Source organism: Lactuca saligna, chromosome 3 (assembly GCF_052625555.1).
Source record: "Lactuca saligna cultivar CGN05327 chromosome 3, ASM5262555v1, whole genome shotgun sequence".
Classification (NCBI taxonomy): domain Eukaryota; kingdom Viridiplantae; phylum Streptophyta; class Magnoliopsida; order Asterales; family Asteraceae; genus Lactuca; species Lactuca saligna.
This window is the reverse complement of record NC_136419.1, coordinates 46,458,786-46,480,329: the sequence shown is the minus strand read 5'-3', so window position 1 is coordinate 46,480,329 and position 21,544 is coordinate 46,458,786. Positions and strand designations below refer to the sequence as shown.

The following is a 21,544-nucleotide window of genomic DNA, read 5'->3' as shown; positions in this document are numbered from 1 at the left end:
TACACTCAAGTCAGGTTCACCCTACAGGAGATTCTGATTACGGGGACGGTCCTCCACTCGCGTATCTATGTGGAGTGTTACCGAGGACTTGTCTCCAATTTATAGGAATAACAAATTTACTAGTAATAATATAGAAAGGTACTGATGCAAACAATGATCCACCACTCGCGTATCTCTGTGGAGTGTTACCGAGGACAAAACATTGTACTATGTTTCATGTTTCAAGATCAAAGGTTATGCTTTTAACTGATATAATGTGGAAAACCATTTGTGAAAACATAAAACACAACATTTTATAATGCTTTTCACAAATAATACGATAATGTGTTTTGCGAGTTCAAACTGTTATCTGTTATGATTATCAGTGTTACAAGCATATAAATTATGGAACGCAACACATGTAAAAACAAGTTTAAAGTACAAGTATTCCTTGTACTTTGCTTGTATCCCCCCTAAAAACAGTGAAAAACATTGAAAAGAGTAGGGGTATGAACTCACCGCTTAATGTAGGGTTCGAGTGTCAACGGATGCCCTGAACGCCTATGGACCCTATTATTCATGTGACGACACATAAATGAGTTAGAACTAAGGTGTTTCATGACTAAACATGATGGGTAAACATCCTTAGGGCTTGGATTTACTAAAAATAAGTGTCCTATGATCCAGACTTAACGATTTATGCAAGTTTTGGGCCAAATATGGGCATTAGAGTGGGTGTATGGTTTTGAAAATGAGTGTACAGCTGGGGAGTGCGGCCAGGAATGTGTGTGAGGCAGCACACAAGAGTGTGCGGCCATACAGAGGGTGTGTGCGGCCGTACACTCTTCATTTGAGTCCATATGATGATTTTGAAGTGTTTGCTCTTCACACTTGGGATATTTGAATGTATGTTGCCCCCATGTGAAGGTGTGCGGTCGTACACCTTCAAGGGATGATGAACATGATGAGTTTTAAGCTTGGGATTCAAGTGTTTACCACTATACTTAGCTTGAAAATGGAGTAGATCACAATTATGAAGCCATCCAAGTGTTCTTGGTTGATGATTTTAGAGAGAGAAAGTAGAGAGAGGGAAGAGAAACATCCAAATGAATGAATGAAGGGGTATCCATCCATATAAGGGATTGAGTGTGAGGTTGAGGGTGAGTGTGGTTGGGTGTGCGGCCGTACACACAGGTGTGTGGCCGCACACACACGTGTGTGGCTGCACACACTTTATTTGGTGTGTTTGGCCCGATTTGGTGATACTAAAGCACTTTCCAACCCTTCCTAGGACTTATATCCAGGCTATACTAAGCCTAGAGCATCCATATGGAACCACAAGATGTAACAAAAGATAATGAACTCAAGTTTTAGTGCTGAAACACAGATCAATTACATGGTTAGAAGTTTCGGGTTGTCACATTATCCCCCCCGATAGAGGGAATTTCGTCCCGAAATTTAGAGTTAAGATACAAATCATGGATTTGGAAAGAGATTCGGATACTTCTGTCTCATTGAGTCTTCACTCTCCCAAGTGAATTCCGGTCCTCGCTTGGCATTCCAACGAACCTTCACTATCGGGATGCGACTTTATTTCGTGCGTTTGATCTCTCGATCCATGATTTCGATTGGTTCTTCCACAAAGTTCAGGTTCTCATTGATCTCGATTTCATCAAGAGGGATCACAAGAGTTTCGTCGGATAAACACTTCTTAAGATTAGAGATGTAAAAGACGGGATGAATGTTTCTAAGTTCATGGGGTAATCGGAGTTTATAGGCTTCCGGACCGATCCTGGCGAGGATCTCGAAGTGTCCAATGTACCTCAGATTAAGTTTCCCACGTTTCCCAAAGCGTATCATGCCTTTCCATGGCGAAACCTTCAAAAAGACACGGTCTCCAACCTAGAACTCCAGAGATTTCCGTCGGTTATCAGCGTAACTCTTCTGTCGGTCTCGTGAAGCTTTCAGTCATTCTCGGATCTGGATGATTTTCTCGGTGGTTTCACGGATGATTTCAGGACCAGTGAGAGCACTGTCGGGAAATCGACTCTTGGCTAGCTGCGTGTCCCCTACCTCGGCCCAACACAGAGGGGATCTGCACTTGCGACCGTAGAGGGCCTCGAATGGAGCAGCCTTGATGCTGGTGTGGTAACTGTTGTTGTACAAGAACTCGATCAAAGGTAAATGTGTGTCCCAAGACTTTCCAAAATCGATGACACATTCCCTAAGCATGTCTTCCAAGGTTTGGATATTTCTCTCACTCTGTCCGTCGGTCTGAGGGTGATAAGCCGTGCACATGTCTAGTTTGGCTCCAAGAGACTTCTAAAGAGACTGCCAAAATCTGGAGGTAAACCTGCTATCTCGATCAGAGATAATGGATACGGGTACACCGTGCAATCGAACTACCTCTTGGATGTAGATCCGCGCAAGTCTTTCCATCTTGAACGATTCTTTAATCGGGATGAAGTGAGCGGACTTGGTCAAACGATCAACAATTACCCAAATGGTATCGTACCCACTCGGACACTTGGGTAACTTAGTGATGAAATCCATGGTAATCATCTCCCATTTCCACTTGGGTATTTCGGATTGCTGGGGAAGACCCGATGGTTTCTGGTACTCAACTTTTACTTTGGTGCAAGTCAAACACTTGCCTACAAACATAGCGATCTCGGCTTTCATGTTTGGCCACCAGTATTGTTTCTTGAGATCTAGGTACATCTTGTCCGAACCTGGGTGACCAGAGTATCTGGTATTGTGTACCTCTTCCATGACAATCTCCCTGAATCCTCCAGACTTTGAAATCCAGATTCGGTTCATGAAACAGTAGACTCCATCACTTCTGATTTCAAGTTTCTTATCCATTCCCCTCAAGGATTCGCTTGATTTGTTCTCGCGTTTAAGGGCTTCTATCTGAGCGTTTCAGATTTGCACGGATAAATGGGAATGGATAGTCATCGTCAGTGTTCTCACTTTACGGCTTGAACTTTCCTTTCGGCTAAGGGCATCTGCTACCACATTGGCCTTGTCGGGATGGTAGCGAATCTCACACTCATAATCACTGAGCAGTTCTACCTATCGTCGTTGCCTCATATTTAGGTCCTTCTGATTGAGGATGTGCTGCAGACTCTTATGGTCAGTGAAGATCGTACACTTGGTTCCATAGAGATAATGTCTCCAAATCTTTAGTGCAAAGTCTACGGCTCCTAACTCCAAGTCGTTCATGGTGTAATTGACCTCATGTGCCTTTAGCTGTCTCGAGGCATAAGCAATTACCTTTCCCCTTTGCATAAGCACACAACCTAAGCCCTGATTAGACGCATTACAATAGACAATGAAGTCTTCTGTCACTTTGGGTAAGGACAAAAATGGTGCGCTGCACAAGGCTTACTTTAATGTTTGGAACGCAGATTCTTGCTTTTCACTCCAACAAAAGGGTACACCTTTCTGTGTTAGAGTGGTTAGGGGTTTTGCGATTTTGGAAAAATTCTGGATGAATCTCCGATAATAGCCGGCGAGACCCAAGAATTGACGGATTTTTGTGGGTGTTTTTGGTGCCGACCAATTCTCTAATGCTTTAATCTTGGAAGGATCCACATGAATACCCTCCTCGCTTACCACATGACCGAGGAAAGTTACCTTCCGAATCCAGAATTCACACTTGGAAAATTTCGCGTACAACTTCTCGGATCTAAGGATTTCCAACACTAACCTCAAGTGTTGTTTGTGGTCTTTTTCACTTCTGGAGTAGACAAGGATGTCATCAATGAACACGATGACGAATTTGTCTAAGAAAGGACGACACACCCGGTTCATCAGGTCCATGAACACTACCGGTGCATTGGTTAGACCGAAGGGAATCACTACGAACTCGTAGTGTCCATACCGAGTACTGAAAGCTGTTTTGGAAACAACACTCTCCTGAACTCATAACTGATGGTACCCTGACCGAAGGTCTATCTTTTAGAAGTAACTAGCTCCCTGAAGTTGATCGAAGAGGTCATCTATTCGTGGAAGAGGATATCGGTTCTTGACGGTCAACTTGTTCAACTCACGGTAGTCGATACACATCCGGAAGGATCCATCTTTCTTTTTTACAAATTAAACCGGAGCTCCCCAGGGTGAGGAACTCGGTCTGATGAACCCTTTACTGAGTAACTCGTTGAGCTGACTGGATAACTCCTGCATTTCTGCTGGAGCTAAGTGATATGGAGACTTGGCTACGAGGGTAGGTCTAGGAATTAGGTCAATGCGAAATTCGACCTAACGTTCCGAAGGAATTCCTGGAAGCTCTTCTGGAAAGACATCAGGAAAGTTACAGACTTCGGGGATGCTCGCGAGGTCTTTAACTTCTTGTTTCTCGTTGATTACATGGGCTAAGAATGCAATGCACTTTTTTCGTAGGAGCTTTTGAGGTTCGATGCAGGAAATGATACGAAGATTGGAACTGAGTTTATCACCATAGATTTCGAGAGTTTGACCCGAAGGAAGGTTGAGACGGATGGCTTTCTCGTAACAAAGGATATCAGCATGATTGGGACTCAACCAATCCATGCCAATGATAACATCAAAGCTCTTAATGGAAACTGGCATAAGATCTATAGGAAATGAATGGTCATTCAGGGTAAGGGTACATCCTATGAATACATCGTTAGCGCTTTCTTTCTCACCGTTAGCCATCTCGATAGTAAACGTTTCGGTTAATGGTTGGGGGTTAGGTTTTAGATTATGTTTGAACGAATGACTAACAAAACTTCTTTCAGCACCCGAATCAAAAAGAATACTAGCATAAGAGTTGCCGAGAAGGAACGTACCCGAAACAACAGTGGGATAGGCGACTGCCTCCTCTCGTCCCATGGCTAGGCCTCTCCCGGTATTATCAGTTGTTGACTTCTTGGGGAAGTTCCTTTTAAAGTTCCATACCTCTCCACAGTTATAGCAGGCTTGACCAACGCCTGCTCCAGATGATTGATTGGCCGATTGGGCCGGAGCTTTGCAGAATCAGACCGTGTTCCCCTTTCTACCACATTTGGGTATAAGTTCACAGCAGGGTCCAGGGTTATGGTGGTATTTACACTTTTCACATCGGGGAAGGCTACCAGCATACCTATTACTGGGTGTTTGAGCTGTGGATCCCACGACATAAATAGCAGCAACAGGGGTAGTAGCAGCATGGACTGCTACTGTCTGCTGTTTCTTTGAGGACCCTTGAGAAGATTGGCCCTTCTTCTTCTTCCAAAACTTCCTTTTCTCACCACTACTATTGGTCGGTTCAGGGGTGGTGGTTGTTTCCTCAACATCATCATTGTGGTCGATCAGGGTCTAAGCTAAACTCTTGGCGCTGTCATATGTATCCGGCCGTGCAGCTAAGACGTTTCCTTTGGTCGGTTGGGTCAGCCCCCAAATAAATCTCTCTATTTTTTTACTCTCCGGGGTAAGCATTCCCGGACAGATCAGTGCCAAGTCATCAAACCTCGAGGTGTATGCTGCAATATCGGAACCTTTCATCTTCAGGTTCCAGAGTTTGTGCTCTAACTTCTGTATTTCACCCCGAGGGCAGTACTCAGCCAGAAGGAGTTCTTTCATGGCTTCCCAACCCATAGCATTGGCTACAGATAGGGTCAGGGATTTGACTCGGCCATTCCACCAAGTCAGGGCTTTGTCGCTGAAGGTATAGGCTGCAAACTTTACTTTATCAGACTCCGAACAAGCACATATTTCAAAGATGGATTCAATTTTCTCGAACCATCGGGTGAGGGAAATGACACCTCCAGTGCCATCAAAGGAAGTGGGTTTTGCGCTCATGAAGTCTTTATAAGAACCCCCTTTTCGGTGTCCTTGACTATCTTCGAGGTTTTGGGGTTGGGGACCACCCCCTGAATTTTTGGGGTTCATTTGTGACACGACAGCTGTCACTGCGGCAGTAATAGCTGTTTGAAGCGTTGCGAGGTCAATTTGAGGAGAAGGTGGTGGCGGAGGGTTGTTGGTCTTTGAGCTAGGTCTCTTTCTTGGAGGCATCTTGATCTAATAAGATCAGGAAAGAGATGATGATAAGTCCTCCAAATTGAATCGAGAGATATGACAGATATATATTTCAAATAAGCGATAAAACAGGAAGGAATTAGCAAAACAGATAATTTTATCGCTAGAGGAATGATCAGGGAACAACGCTCGATTTAGGATTTCTAACAAGGATTGGCTCGAGAAATACTCCCATAGTATTTCATGATTCGCTACGACCAAGGTTCGATGTTTGGGATATTAGGGTGAGTTTTAGGCATGCCGCACACCACAATCACTCCCAAGCACATGTTGGCCGTGTCTCGAATGAATATAGTTGGCCAGGCTATATTGATCCTAGACACGACTACATTACTGCCCAGGTTTAACCGCAGCGTACAACACCCATTTACTTATGTTTTGTTCTACTTGTAGTTACGGATCTCGACGATTAGGGATACTTGTATACTTTTGAAAATACTTATACTTTGAAGTATACTTTTAGTTCAGAGCACTTAGGCCCATTAATGTTTATAGTTTTATACCATGTAAGGTTTGGTATACTTTATTCACTATAAACAAGGGCTCTGATACCAATCTGTCACACCCCGAAAACCGAAGGCGGAAACATTTCCGGGGTTGAATCCACGTTGAGTATCAAATCCAATGCACATAGTAAGTAAAGTAAACAACCATTACATTACATATTTAATGGTTTACATTTGTTTGAAATTAAAGTTGTACAGGAGTGATACATAGTATATACAAACAAAAGTAAGACGAGTCTTCAACGCACTCTGTCTTTCCCAAAAAGGAATCATCGGGTACCTGTCTAATGCAAACCTGAGAATACAAGCAGTTGAAAATCAGCATAACACTGGTGTGTTCATAAGCGGTTTTGTTTTCTAAAAATGTACTAGTTCCTTTTTGTTTTTGTTTCTGAAAAAGTTACACACCAAGAAAATCTCATATTTTCTTAAAAGTTGGTTATCAAATCCAAAGTGTAAAGTAAAAAATGTATACTGAAAACCTGTTTACCCTTGTAAATTGTAAAGTTTAGTTGTCTAAATTTGTTATACGAATCTAGTTATGTATGAGTATTACGCCAGGAAAATCCCTTATTTTCCTAAATGTTGGTTACTAATGTGAAAGATGTATACTGAAAACCTGGTTGTTCTTGTGAGTGGTATTAGTTTTAACACGTATATAAAACTAATGTATGTAAAGTAAACATAGTTACTTGTTCATTATTACCATTTAGTAAATCTCTGTTATCCAAATTGCGAGTTCCATAACCATACGATAGACTAGATATGGCAATAAGTAGTCCATATCACCTTATGACTTTCGTCACCCTTGAACCTTTCGGTTCGGCTGTAGCTAGCAGTTAGGTGTGGGGTAGTCAGCCCCGTATAGATATATACACACAACTCACGTTCACCCTACAGGAGATTCTGATTACGGGGACGGTCCTCCACTCGCGTATCTATGTGGAGTGTTACCGAGGACTTGTCTCCAATTTATAGGAATAACAAATTTACTAGTAATAATATAGAAAGGTACTGATGCAAACGATGATCCTCCACTCGCGTATCTCTATGGAGTGTTACCGAGGACAAAACATTGTACTATGTTTCATGTTTCAAGATCAAAGGTTATGCTTTTAACTGATATAATGTGGAAAACCATTTGTGAAAATATAAAACACAACATTTTATAATGCTTTTCACAAATAATACGATAATGTGTTCTGCGAGTTCAAACTGTTATCTGTTATGATTATCAGTGTTAAAAGCATATGAATTATGGAACTCAACACATGTAAAAACAAGTTTAAAGTACAAGTATTCCTTGTACTTTGCTTGTATTCCCCCCTGAAAATAGTGAAAAACATTGAAAAGAGTAGGTGTATGAACTCACCGCTTAATGTTGGGTTCGAGTGTCAACAGATTTCGTGAACGCCCATGGCCCCTATTATTCATGTAACGACACATAAATGAGTTAGAACTAAGGTGTTTCATGACTAAACATGATGGGAAAACATCCTTAGGGCTTGGATTTACTAAGAATAAGTGTCCTATGATCCAGACTTAATGATTTATGCAAGTTTAGGGCCAAATATGGGCATTAGAGTGGGTGTATGGTCTTGAAAATGAGTGTACAGCTGGGGAGTGCGGCCAGGAGTGTGTGAGGAAGCACACAAGAGTGTGCAGACATACAGAGGGTGTGTGCGGCCGTACACTCTTCATTTGAGTCCATATGATGATTTTGAAGTGTTTGCTCTTCACACTTGGGATATTTGAATGTATGCTGCCCCCATGTGAAGGTGTGCGGCCGTACACCTTCTAGGGATGATGAACATGATGAGTTTTAAGCTTGGGATTCAAGTGTTTACCACTATACTTAGCTTGAAAATGGAGTAGATCACAATTATGAAGCCTTCCAAGTGTTCTTGGTTGATGATTTTAGAGAGAGAAAGTAGAGAGAGGGAAGAGAAACATCCAAAAGAATGAAGGAAGGGGTATCCATCCATATAAGGGATTAAGTGTGAGGTTGAGGGCGAGTGCGGTTGGGTGTGCCGCCGTACACACAGGTGTGTGGCCGCACACACCTTATTTGGTGTGTTTGGCCCGATTTTGTGATACTAAAGCACTTTCCAACCCTTGCTAGGACTTATATCCATGTTATACTAAGTCTAGAGCACCCATATGGAACCGCAAGATGTAACAAAAGATAATGAACTCAAGTTTTTGTGCTGAAACACAGATCAATTACATGGTTAGAAGTTTCGGGTTGTCACACTTTTCCTAGTCCTCCACACTTTCAAAATCCTCATCCGTATAATTTTCAATTTTCTTATCAACCATTTGCCCCACAACTGTAGTGATTATTCTGACTAGAGTCTTGATGACACATTTCCACAACTTGAAATCTTTCATTTTTATGTACTTTTCTATTCTATATTTCCACTCGGGAAACCCATCAGCAGACATGAGCCTAGGAATTCGCGTGGTGGTGCCCATGACAGCATCAAGCTCTTGAAAGTGGTTTTGATTTTGAGATTCCATTTTGAATTAGTTAAAATTAATTAAGATTAAAAATAAAATAAAATTAACTGCTGAAAACAAGATTTACTACTGAAAAAGATAGTTTACTGCCGGAAGTATAGTTTACTGCCCGAAAGAGTTTGTGGCCGTAAACTAGTGGTTTGCGGCCGTAAACTTCATTTTTTGATTAATGTTTTTCATTTCATTTTTTCTAAACAAAAATTCAAGAGATTAATTTAATTCATGGTCCAAGGTTCAACGTGATTTAGAATACGGTCTTCACGGTTGAAGAACTTGATTGGTTAACAAACTTGCACCAAAAGTCGGTTCACTGCCAAAGAACTATGATTCACGGTTGAAGAACTTGATTGGTTTGCGGCTGTGAACTCTGGGTTTACGGCCGTAAGCTCGGATCGGAATCACAAATTATTCAGATTCCAGATGAAACAATAAATCCTTTTGCTGAGAACTATGAACTAGCACCAATAAACGACTGTAGAATGCCTTCGATGCCGGTTTTGCTCTGATACCAATTGTAAGGTCCAAAAACGGATCTCACCAGAGATCAAAAGCAAACACAATCACACAAAGTAAATAGAAAACATAAGGAAATAACAAACCAAGCTTGCATACGTTTTATAGCTATAAACATCTGATACAACTTAGTGGGAACCGTGAACCCAAAAGGCATCAACAACATAAATCGTCTGACAAACCCACTATATATACACCTCAAGATCGTGAAGAGCTTACGGTCGTAAGGTGTTTACAGCTGTAAACTATAGTTAAGGCTAATTACCAATACGTCCCTATCATTAAACTGCAAAACCTAGACCAAACCACAAAACTAAGCCCTTCACCAGTCACAAACTTGAAGGGCATAATCGAGATTTAAACATGCCATTAAAAAGTTCAATGAATCTCAAAAGAATCCAGGAATTTCAATTAATTTAAAACTTAATCCTCAATTTTGTAGTTCATGTTGGAAATTGGTAAATCTTCAATTACCTACCTTCGAATATTTTGCAATTGGATTACGGCATCCCTCTTCCGAATTGTGAAATATTGTGTTAGGTCCTAGCCTTAATATTCCACTTGGGTTGTATATTAAGGATTCTTATTTAATCTAAACCTTGTCTTTCTTTTCAGATGTCTAGCCCAAACGTTGCTGACTCCAACCCTTCTAGCTCTTTCTTCCTCATGGACTTGTATGGGAGGGTGATTTTCGATGGGTCGAATTTCAATGACTGGATTCGAAACATAGGGATGGTCACTTGTTATGAGGATAAGGAATATGTCCTCGATAAAGAGCTAAAGGAGTTTTATGAAGCGACTGCTACTCCTAAAGAAATTGTTGAATATAGGGCTCATCAGAAGGATGCGACAAAGGTGTCGGGCATCATGCTTGCCACTATGATAGCTAAACTCCAAAAGTCATATGAGGACTACTATACTTTCTAGGTGCACCAAGACTTGATGGAAAGGTACCATCAAAGTGCTCGGCTGGAAAGGTATGAAATCGTTTCCTCCATGATAACAACAAAAATGAAGGATGGAGAGTCTATCACAACCCACTTGCAAAAGATGCAAAAGTTTGTGGACCGCTTACTGAAGTTGAATGTCAATTTCGATGATGAGTTGGCTATTGACATTATCCTAAACTTCTTTCCTACTTATTATGATCAGTTCTGTATGACTTATCATATGAACAAGGAGTAAGTCACTCTAAGAAAGCTTCAAGACTTTCTCAGAACTGCTAAAAGTAGTTTGAAAGGAAAATCTGTTGTACCTAATCCTACTACTATTGCCCTAGTCTTAGCAATTGCACATGGTAAAGGGAAGAAATGGAAATCTCCTACAAAGAATCAAAAGGGAAAGTCTCGTGATGGATCCTATTCTAGTGGGTCCAAAGGTGGTTCCGCTACTCCCTCTTCCATTCCAAAAGAAGCAGAGTGCTTCTACTGTCATAACATAGGGCACTAGAAACAAAGCTTCCCCAAATACTTGCAGGACCACAAGGATGAGAAGATAAAACCTACCTTTGCAAGTGTTTATACTATTTTGTCTAATAACTCATCACATGCTAATTCTTGGGTCCTAGATACATGATGTGGTTTTCACATTTGTTCTGATTTGCAGCGTCTAAAAAGAAGTAGGGATATGGAGCACGGGAAGATAAACTTGATCATGGGGAATAGGAAAGCGTCTATTGTAACCAAGATTGAAGTTTATTTACATTTCTTAGTAGCAAATTAGAATTAGAGTTGAATAATTGTTTCTACTCGTCAGATATGGCGAGAAACATTATTTATTTTCAAGGTTTGTATGAACAAAGTTTTAGATTTTCATTTAATAATGAAATTGGTTCTATAAATGCTTTTTACAATGGTATCTTTTATTTTGAAGCATTACCTCATAATGGTATATATGAAACTGTGATGGTTGTAGACAACTTAGGAAATAATGTATTGCATATTCATTCGTCCAATGGTTTGGACAAAGCATGCTTGTGGCATTGTCGTCTTGGACATGTTAACAAGAAGTGCATAGCCCAACTCCAAAAGGATGGAGTGTTGGAGTCATTGGACTTGAAGTCGGATGACACATGCGAATCTTGTTTGCTTGGAAAGATGACCAAGTCACCTTTCACTGGTTCTTGTGAAAGAGGTGAGGGTTTTTTGGATCTCATACACACCGATCTGTGTGAGCCCTTCAGATCCACCACAAGGGATGCTAACTGCTTCTATGTGACTTTTACCAATGTTTATAGCAGATATGGGTATATCTACTTAATCAAACATAAGTCAGAAACCTTTGAAAAGTTCAAAGAGTTTAAGCAAGAAGTGGAGAATAAGATGGGCAGGAAAATAAAGATGCTCTGATTCGATCAAGGTGGTGAGTATCTTAGTATCGAGTTCCACAACTATCTTAAGGAATGTGGAATTGTTTCACAATTGACGCCACCTAGGAAGCCGTAGCTGAATGGTGTGGTTAAGGGGCACAATCGAACCTTGTTGTACATGGTTCATTCCATGATGAGTCGAGCTTCGTTACCAATCTCATTCTGGGGGTATGCCTTAGATATTGTCACCCATATTCTTAATCTGGCCCTAACTAAGAAGGTTGCCAAAACACCTCACGAAATGTGGACACGGAAGGTTCCCTCGTTGGCAGATATCAAGGTGGGGTTGCGAGACTTTCGTAATACAAGAGACTCACGACAAGCTCGAACCTCGTAGTGAGCATTGTATTTTCATCGGCTACCCACATAAATCTTTGGATATCTCTTCTATAGATCGAGTGACAATGTTGTCTTCGTTGCGAGGAGAGGGGTTTTCTGCGAAAGAGAACTCATATGCCAAGAGGACAGTGGGAGGCAAATTGACCTTGGAGAGCTTCAAGCGTTAAATGATGAAGGAACCTCAAACACTAGGACTCAACCCGAGGAGGAAACTCATGTCGAACCAATTGACAAGTTCTATCACACCCCCAAACTGGAAAGGAGAAAATGTTCGGGGACGGATGACTTCATGTTCAGTAACACAACAATTACATAATAGAAATCAAAGTACAATAACCATGTATTGATAAATTATAAGTTTTACATTTGTGTTCAAAATCATTATATACGTGATAACAAAATGTATATCAAAAGTTAAAAGACATGAGTCTATGAAGCTCCGTCTTCTAAAAACCTATGGATACCTGCTTATTGTTTTTTTTTTTTTTGAGAATACAAGTATTTTTGAAAGTAGTGTCAACAATTAAGTTGGTGAGTTGATAAGCATGTTTGTAATTGAAAATATGTCATTTGTTTCTTGAAAACGTAAGTATATTTTTCCCAAAAAATCCTATATTTTCTGTTGTAAATGTTTTGTAGTCTTAATACCCTAAGACCGAAATGTATATTTTATACTGTACTATGGAAATATAATGTAGTTTTAATTCACATAAAACTCTAAAATGTATGTTTTCTCTGTACTAGTATAGTATTCTGTAATTGTACTTGTATGAAAACTCTATAACTGTAAGTGCCTAGATTCACCAGCTGTACTGTAAAAATACTATATAATAGTGTTATTTAAAATAATACTAACTAAAGTTGTTTACTTATTTATACACTAATCGTATTGTTCAATAACAAATTATGAGTATCATAACCATGCTTGATGACATCGGAATGCCTGAACATGACGTTCTTCAGGCATCGTAATTGTTACGACATTTGTCACCTCAGGTCTACCGGCCTAGCTGTTGCAAATAGCTCAGGTGCGGGATTGTCAGTCCCATATAGATCTGTACACAAGTGTCATGCTCTCCCTCTAGGAGACTCTGGTTATCATTTCAGGACTGGGATTGAACTTGTAAAATAGTAAGCTTGCTTCATAAACTATACCTATTATAGTTTATATGTTGTTTCTATATGAAACCCTGAACTAGTAAAATATAGAGGTATAAACTCACTTGATAAGTGGTGATTTGGGCAGTGCTTCACTACTTGAAATTACAAGTTTGGTCAAAATCGAGTTCTGCTCGGGCAGAGTTTCAACCGGAAAAGATTCTTTTCTTGAGGACTTTGATTGCTTCAGGCTTTCTTTGGGTGTTAGGGAGGTTCCCTAAGCTTCGGGGGGTTTAAAATAGCTTAAAAGGGTGTTTAAAGGTAAAGAAAGAGTGAAATTTGTAAATTAATCAGAGAGTCTTTACATGCTATTTATAGTATGGTTGAGGTCTCGCACAACGTTGGGTGTATGTCGGTACGCTGAGAGTACTTTTGTACGCTGGGCATACTCTCGTACGCTGGGCGTAGTGGCTAGGTTCCCTCTGTTCGATTTCCGACCTTTGGACGTGCTCATTCTATAACCACGTGTCCAGCATGTGAAGGTATAGGGTGATGTGGCCGACCCCAGACCAAGTTTCCGAGTACGCTAAGCGTACACTTGTGCAATGAGCGTACGACTTCGGATTTTAATTTTTCAAACTTAAAAAATTCATAACTTTTGCATAAGAGCTATGTTTTTGATTTTCTCTATATCCACATGTATGTGAGACCATGCTCTATAACTTTCGTTTAGACTTCGTCGGCTAATTTTGAATTTATTTTTAAAGTTATATTTTTAACAGTCTGGGGCAGGAAAAGTGTGACAACCGTCAAATTCTGATTAAGTCAAAGTCAAGCAAAATCAACAAGTCAAACCGGTCAACTCAGTTAACCCTTGTGTACTAGGGCTTACGTTAGGTAATTACTAAAACAACTTGCTATATTAATGAGAAAAAATCAATTTGAAAATTCGTATGTTTGAATTTCCATAGCCGTGAAAAAATGCTAAACATCAAAACAAAGCGATAAAACACTATTGCACACTCATCAGGAGTGTGTAGGAACTTAAAACATGGCTTAACGGGGTTTACGTACATTGCATTGCGAAGCCGGACACTAAAAAGGGTCACAAACGAAACCTCTCTCAATCGTTTTCACTCTATCTCTTTCTATTTGAAATCTCTCCGAAATCTCTCTCAAAAGTTCTCGTAACTTATTGAAGTCATTCGGGTCATTCCGACCCTTAACCGGGTAAAAAATCACTTAAAACGAGGTTAGAATGGGTAAAATACCCCAAAGGATCCGGAACCTCCCCCTAGGGTCGAAGCCTCTTAGAGGCTGGACCCTCTTGGGCTGGAACCGCAGCGTGCGAGCCGCAACCCCGACAGAAGCAAGCGAGCCGCAGCCATGCCCACATCAGAATCCCCTCGGACCGCAGCCTCCTCCTCCCCGGATCCGCACCTGCTGTTCGGTTCTCGGCTGCTGAGGCTGAGACCTCGCCCAGAACTCCGAAATTCCTTCTTTTTTGCCTGGTTTTCGACCACGACTCCGTTTTAAACCCATTTTTAATTATTTTAAAGCGGGATTTTCACCCAAATTCATATTTTGGCATATAAGGACCCATATATTCATAAATGCAACATATTTTTAAGGAAATCTTTATTAAAGAATAAAATCTATTAAATAAGATCTTGTGGTGGAGTGTTGACTTTAACTTAGTGTGTAACATAAGCAACCCCTCCCATACCCACTCCATGACCAGCTATTGTCCCCCCCCCCCCCACCATACATGGTCATTCAAGGGTACTTTCCCTAGCATTTTTGACCAATCAAAGGCTGAAAACCCAACTTCTCTCCTCATTCTTACTCATTTCTTTCATTTCCATTAAAGTTCAAACACATCTTTTCTCTCAAATTCTCTCATATAATTTCGAGATTTCCAAATCATTTTTTCAAGCTTTCCATCTTCATTTGGTAAGTATCATCACCCTCCTTATGGTCATTACATTTCCTTTTACACAAATCATTGATTCCTTACACAAACTCCATCATTATTGTGTTAGATTCTCAAATCTTCAAGTGATCCTTCAAGTGTTCTTGAGTTGAAACACTTCATTTCTTCAACATTCACCCACTGAAATCACATAAGGTGTGTTCATACCCCTATCGTTTCATCTTTTTCTTAAGTTTTAAGGGGGGCGGGGGGAATGCAAGTAAAACACCAAGAACACAACAAAACTCATTTAACCGCCTTTATCAGAAAAGTTCAACTCCATTCACGGACTGCTTTGGTCGACTTAAACATTTTTGTTTTCAAAACTGTATTATATTAAAATATTTCAGTTTTATACCTTTAAAATTACTACTTTCACATCTGCACACAATTTTTCTACGATTTATGGTGATTTTTACAAAACTGCCTATCATTTCAGAAACAAATTCGGACCAGTCAGTGAATATGAACATTTTAACACTATTTAAAACTTCTACAAATCATAATAAAAATTATGAATAAACTACACACATTTTGTGAACTTCCAGAATTTACGAAATCAGTTTTTGACTTCATATGAATTTTCTATGATTTTTCTAAACAACACAAAAAGGATAAAAACTGGTTAACAGCTTATAACTTTCATAACACTTTGTATTAAGTTGAGCAAAGTGTATAGCAATAAGTTCTTAATATTGAATGTGCTTCCTTGTTAGTTTATCAACATAAACTAAAATTTACTCATTTATGAGAAGATTCTTCATTCATTTAGAACACATACATTAAGCTATAATAAGCATAGTTTATGGATTCATAGCAGTAATGTGTTTTCATAAAAGGGTTCTTATACACCATAAAAAATCCTACTACACTATACTAGGTATAGTTAGGTCGCATATACATTAAAAACATTTTGATAAGCTATAGTAGGTATAGTTTCTGTTCATATACATTACAAAAGATTTTCATACGAAATGGGGTACAAATACAAAGTACCAGTTCTATACAAAAGGGGGTACAAATACAAAGTACCAGATTCTATACCAAAATAGGTATATCACAAAGTACCGGGTCTTCATATAAATGGGGTACGAATACAAAGTACCAAGTTTATACAAAAGGGGTACATCACAAAGTACCGGGTCTTCATATAAATTGGGTACGAATACAAAGTACCGGGTTTATACAAAAAGGGGTACATTACAAAGTACCGGTTGATCTTCGTATAGTTATAATGACGCACAAAAGGGAGTTAACAAAACTTAAAGTATACGGGATTTTATAAATCAAAAAGGGTTTTATGTCGATTTAAAATCACTTTTTATATCAATAAGTACGGAAATTACTGTACACTTTCGGTCTTAGTATTTAAGACTACATGTCATTCATTATGGGATTTTCCTCAAATCTAAAAGAGTTTTATGCCGATTTAAAACCACGTTTATATCTTTAAGTATGATAAATACTTGTTTATTCTTGGTACTGGGATTCAGGACCACATAGCTTATATAAGGAAAATATTGGATTTTTCTTGGTAACACACAACACTTTACAACAAACGGTTTCCAAAGTCTTACTTTCAAAAGGTTATGAACTAACCAACTTAATTGTCGACACTTTTTCAAAACTACTTGTATTCTCAGGAAATCAATGAAACAGGAAAACCAACAGCATTTTGAGGATGGGACGTTAAATCATGAAACAATTCATTTTGCCATCATAATGTAATTGAGTGAAACATGTAAACATATACTTTGGTGTAACTTTTTCAATTATATTTATGGTTGTATTTACTTTGAACACTCTTATACACATTGTTGTGATACTATACATGAAGTCCTGCTCCCCCGGACGTTTCCACCATCCACGGTTTCGGGGTGTGATAGATTGGTATCAGAGCATTGTTTATAGTGAATTGAGTATATCAACCCATAAAAGATATACATATTATAAATACAATGGGATTAAAAATACTCTGACCAAGAGTTTATACTTTTAAATAGTACAATATTTAACTAAGTATACATACCTACATTTATACAAATATACGTGTCACAATGACAAGAACAAAAGTATTACGATTGTTGAATATCACAGGTAAGCTCGGGGATGTATGGTCAGTCTTGGGAGTGGCATAGCCTGATCAACTATGCTGGTCCGAGGAGTGATTAGCACATGCCCAAGAATGGTTGTGATATGGCAACAAGTCTAAAAACTTACCAACACTACCACAATAAGAACATTAGAACGGAACATGAGTTTAAAAATACTATGGGAGTATTTTGTGTTACTATAAGTACTTACATGAGAACTAAACATGTCTCTATAAAGTAGGTCAATAGTTGTTAAGTGGATATGCTAAGGTTATATGAAATTTAGGCGTTATAGACTTACAATCCGTGACCTTTGCTTTACTTCCTATTCTCGTTGGATTGTGGATTTGGAGTTAGGGTTACCTATTCGAAAGACTATCTTGCCTCGATTTCATATAACTGGTATACGTTACACAAGTATTGACATAACTGATAAAGATCATCTAATAATTATCTAGATAGTTCGTCTAATAATTATTTTCTTACCCCGATTCTTGCATAGATGACATGGTTGGACTCCATCCCTACGACAACCCGTACCTCCCGAACGAAGGCAATGCTGGATGGTTTGGAGAAGAACCCAAGAATGATCATCCAATCCCTTTGAATGATCACCATGCCGAAGACCTTTCGGATGATGATAACTCCGAACCCATGGTTGAGAACCTACCCCCGGCAGCTCCCATTCCAAATCCTAACCCTCGTCTAGCTTTTCATGGCCCGACGCCTCCTTGGGTAGAATGCTTGGAAACATGGAGCGAAGAGCAAGATCAACTTATGTCATTTAATGGAAACCGAAGCTTCTACAATGTAAATGAAGGGATCTCAACAGACAGAGTTCTACAAATCCTGATCTGCAGAGTTCCCCGAAACGAAATACAGTGCTGGACGGCTCTCCATCGTATTGAAGAGGTTAATGCCAACGTAAGAATGCATACCATCCACACCAATCGCCTTGAACATCCACATGAGAGATCTAATAGGAACCATGAGACCCTGCTGCAAGCCCTAGCTGAAACTCGAGCCGAAGTCATAGAGCTTCGAGTACGCCAGAGAGTGTACAAAAGATACCTGCTTGATATGGAATGTCAACTTGCCGAACAAAGGGTTCACCATAGGGGTAACCGTTGTCAGTGGAAAATTCTTTACTTTCCTTCTTTGTTTTAAAGACCCGTATTCATGTCTGTGTTCTATGTAGAACTTTTCTATGTGACTACCTTGTACTGTAAGTACTTTTGGTTAGGCCTTTATACTGTCAAGGACTTTTGTACTCCGGATGTGATGTAAGACCTACTACAAGGTCAATTTTCCCAGAATTATTACATCGTAAACATAAATGATATTGATAGTCGGCTAATTCCATGTCACTCTTTGTTCAATTACTTTCATTATACTATTGTTGGAGTCTATCTGAAACCCACCCTAGTCAAGTCATTGTACTAGGGTAGTTTAACTTAGGGATCATTCCCAATGCTCTTTCAAAGGATGGATCATGTTATCCACCAACCAATGGTAACCCGTGATTGGACGACAAATGTTTTGAGACCATTCTATGAACATACCTTTACTCCATACTAGGATTGCATCTTAGGGATGTAGGTCAAACCTTCGAGAACATACTCCTACCCTTTAGTTGAACAATTGAAATACGTCTAGGGTCAATGGTAGCCCTTACTAGGAATTCTAGTTCATTAAAAAGGATTCGTAAGAATGTTATTATTATGACTTTCCTTGCTATGTTCCCGAGTATAAACTAAGTTTTCATGTATAATCACTCATCTCTCAGTCAGAATCAAATAATATAGGTTCAACAGTAATAGCTCACCAACTCCTTTTCTTTCGTATTACAGAATCATGTCGTCATCCAGAAATATCCCACCGAGCAACGAAACCCCTATTCTTCATATAGACGCTGCCACATTACACGCTGTGGTAACAGCTGCTGTGACAGCTTTCCTCGCACACATCAACTCTAGCAACGCGAACAAGACTGGAAAAGGAGTCAACAATTCCAATTGTTGTACCGATCCGGGAAGCCAACAAATGGCAACAGTCACGGACTTGCAAAGCTGTAAAATCGAGAAGAACAAACGAAAACGCTAAGCACCAAAGGAGCACAAGCAATCCAAGAGACTTGCTATACAATAGAAACAAGTAGCAACTTCCACCATCCCATCATCGACCAGACCATACGAAGGAAAACTTTCGAAGTGTAACAAGTGTGGCATTCATCATAACGGTGCATGTCATGAAATGCAATGTTGCAATTGCTACAAAGTAGGGCACCATGCTCGTGGCTGTGGAGCACCGGCACGACCCATTTCTGAAGTCTCTGACATCGGGATCAGCCCTACACACGATGGTAGTGGTAAGACCGGACTCCATAAAAGGAAAATTTCAAAGTGGATGAACAAACAAAACACATGTGTCCACGTAACTCTGACTCGACACCTCACTTCCACCACCAATGCTAGTACAAGCCAGATATGTCACCAATGTGGCGAGACTGGACACCTCAAAAAGGATTTTCCAATAACAAAGAACTCTGGTGCAGATGGGAGGATGCTAAGGATCACTGCGGCAGGAGAAACTACTCCGGACCGACGTTAATGTATATAAGGCGTTTCGTTGTAACAGACCCATAAAACATGTTTAAAACTAGTGCAACTCGATTCTTATCTTTTGCGAGATCCCGACAGTTAAGGGACTCTCATGTTGTGTATACTAGCGTTTTGTAGTATACCTTGTTCGTAACGGCATTCCTGTAGTTACTCTAAAGTATTGTAACTCTTTTAAAATTTGCACTGTTGTGTTTTGTCTGTAACGCCTTTATGTTCAAACCTAATGTCTTTACTTCTAAGTATGTCCGATACTATGATACGACTTGAGTCAACTCGATCCGCACAATACCAGTTTCGTACACACATCTCTCTCTATCCGAAATCACCTCTCTAATGAAACCGTCATTTTGGAACTCCGAAGTACTCATGCATAGAGTACCACATTCTTCTTATCCTTCCGAAGAGACCTCAGCAAACCTCCCCAAAGTACCACTCGTACAGTATGTATAGATCAATCCAAAGACCCATACGGTTGGTCTATCGTTGAAGAAGGTATACATAAGGGTGGTATATAATCAAGGTTCTACAGGTTTAGAATTGATGGTTCCACTTTAACCTCTTTTCCTCGTTAGGATGTGAGCTTAAAGAAGAATCATTTATTCGACTACCTTTTCAATATTAATTACATAGGACTTGTATACACGAGATGGTGATTGATAAACCATGTACGACTTCTAACGTGAACTTCAAGACGGAGACTGCTCAAGGCTACGAGTAATCGTGTTGTCATGCGAACAAACTTAGAAACCAATACGACTTCTGTAACCAAATCGCCCTACAGTCTCGCACCAACGGAGATACAAGAACCGTCCGGATAGCTCAACGACTACTCAAAAATGGAATGATAAGACCAAGCTCCTCACCTTCGAGATCTCCGGTCTTATTCTTCGAGAAGATAGATTTTAGTAGGTGCGATCATACCAACACTAATGCACCGGATCCCATCAGAACTCCATAGTTAAGCGTCCTTGGGCGAGAGTAGTACTAGGATGGGTGAACCCCTGGGAAGTCCTCGTGTTCCATACCTCGACAAGACTCCATTAGAAATCATTACCTTCTGCCTTGCATAGATGAATTGGTTGACCAACCGCCAGGAACAATGTACCTTCCAGAAAGGAACTTAAGATCCGGATATTACCAGTTACGAATGTCAGTAAAGGATGTCCCGAGGACAACCTTCCAAAATCGATGCACACGCTACGAATCCGTAGTGATACCCCTCGGATAGGACCCATACTCCCGTAGTATTCGTGAACTTAATGAATAAGGTACGCCATTCTTACTTGGATCAGTTCGTCATTGTCCTTGTAAATGACTTACTTATCTACTCTCGCAGTAAGAAGGAAATCATAAAGAGCATCTACGATAAACCATGGAAACATTAGGATCAGCAAAGCTTTATGTGAAGTACTCTAAATACGAGTTTTGGAATTGAAGTGTTGAATTCCTAAGACACACTATTAGTAATGTGGGAATTCTTGAGGCCCCTTCCA

The 21,544-nt window shown here is 39.9% G+C and overlaps 1 pseudogene; it reads left to right on the top strand.

Moving 5' to 3' along the window:
- Positions 1-20,958: 20,958 nt before the first annotated feature.
- On the top strand, positions 20,959-21,077 carry LOC145038056 (5S ribosomal RNA; annotated as a pseudogene).
- Positions 21,078-21,544: the final 467 nt, after the last annotated feature.